Here is a 2,068-nt window from a genome sequence, read left to right on the forward strand (position 1 = left end):
AAAAAATTTATAACATAATATATCCCCCCCCATTGAAATTTCCTGGGCACGGCGGCACGCCACTGCCATGAAATACAAATAAATATTAATAATATTTTTAAATGATGAATAAATAACTAAAATTCTTATTCTTGATTTTAATATGTAATTTCATCCAAATTTGAACTTGGTCTGTAAAATGTCTGTAAAAACAACTGTATACAATTTTTATTTTAACACAGTAAATATTTATGAGAATTCTTGTTTTAAATTTTAAATCCTTAGCTATAAAAAATGAACATTTTATAACTTATTAACTAGCCACTAGGTAAAATAAATTTGAATATTTTCGATATTTTTATAAATATCTTTAAATACTTTAAATACTTATAAAACAAATCGTGACTATGGATCTTTATCAACTAATATTATAACAATTTTTAAGGAACCTTGTATTAAATTTTCAAACTTTTTAACAAAACGAATTTTATTGACATAATTTATAGAAAAAAACCAACAAATTTTAATTATTTATAGAAGTAGGTATACTATTTAAAGAAGTATGCTAGGATGCTGGATGACAGATTGTCTCCGAGCTGCAGAATTTTTTTTGTATGTAATGATGTATCATTAATTTCAATTCTAACACATCCATTAGGTACAAATGTGGTATGTACAATGACATACTCAACAGTCAACAACTATACAACTGTACATCAGAGCACAAAAAAATTAATCTTATATCACTGTAAAAAAAACAGCATATAGGTACTCAATATTATAGCATATACAAATGAATCGAATCCCGGAAAAAAAGAACAAGGAAAAAAAGAACAATTTACAATTTTTGAAATTTTTAAAAATGTTAAGAAAGTACCAGTGATGCAACTAGGGCTCAAATGTTGGAGAGGCTGTAGCCCTCAACTGATATTACATGAAAAGTAACCCGTGGGGGTGATCAGGGGCGGACTGGCCCGGGGTGCTATACACCAAGTAGCACCCCGGGTCCCCGTTTGTATTTATGATCCGGGCCCCCGATTACCACAGTCGGTATACGGTATAATACTGGTATAATACGGTATTATACAAAATAAAAATAAAATAACATGTTTCAACATCTCTACAAATAAACATCATGTTATTCTTAATTTTTTTTTTATATTTACTTATAAAACCAAGGGCTCTTTCCTAATTTAGGTAGGTTTGAAAAAAAATTACGGGCCCCTAATTAATTTTGCACCACGGGCCAAAAATAGCCAGTCCGCCCCTGGGGGTGATGCTCCCACACCCGCATATGTGTTCACTTAAAAATAGTCCAAACTTTTTGTTATAGGGTGCTTTGTAAGAATGTAAAAAAAAAGCCCGGAAAAACTTCGTTTTGAAGATATTGATGAAAAACTTCAAAAACTACATTTTTTTGCGTAGGTATATCCTAATGCGCATTAAAATAAAATATACTTAAAATTGAATATCACTCGGACAAAAAAATCGAAAATATCCCCCGATTTGCTAATCGTATGTAAAACCACCTTGGGCAGGCCTCGGAATTAAACAAAATTGTTAAAGAGCACATAATCTCCTAGCGTTGCCACTCGCTCAGTGCGCTGTGCTCGGACAAAAAAATCGAAAAAAACACCAAACACGAGTTCCTCCGCGCAGCATTAAAGTAGTGTTGCACACAGTGTCGTAGCCAGGATTATCAAATGGGGGGGTGCTTTAAGTATAGATTAAAACCAAGTTTTTACAGTTATCGTATATAAATAAATTTAGGGTTCAGGACTTGACTTGTTGCACTAAAAATTATCGAAATATGCAGTCGAAATTCTCAAAATATGCTTAAATATATGTACTATGTAGCAACATATTTATATTATTTTTGAAAAATCATAAAACATATTATTGAAATTTTGGTAATAAAAAACTAAAAAATAAGTAAGGTATATAAACCTGATAAATAAATAAATAACAACTTTATTTTTAAAAATACTGGCATACATTAGGTATTACTAGGTTAATAAATAAGTAATAACGAATACCGTGATATGTGAACACCTTGATAAACGAACACGTACCTAATACCTATAACTAC

This window comes from Acyrthosiphon pisum, chromosome A2 (genome assembly GCF_005508785.2).
Source record: "Acyrthosiphon pisum isolate AL4f chromosome A2, pea_aphid_22Mar2018_4r6ur, whole genome shotgun sequence".
Lineage (NCBI taxonomy): Eukaryota > Metazoa > Arthropoda > Insecta > Hemiptera > Aphididae > Acyrthosiphon > Acyrthosiphon pisum.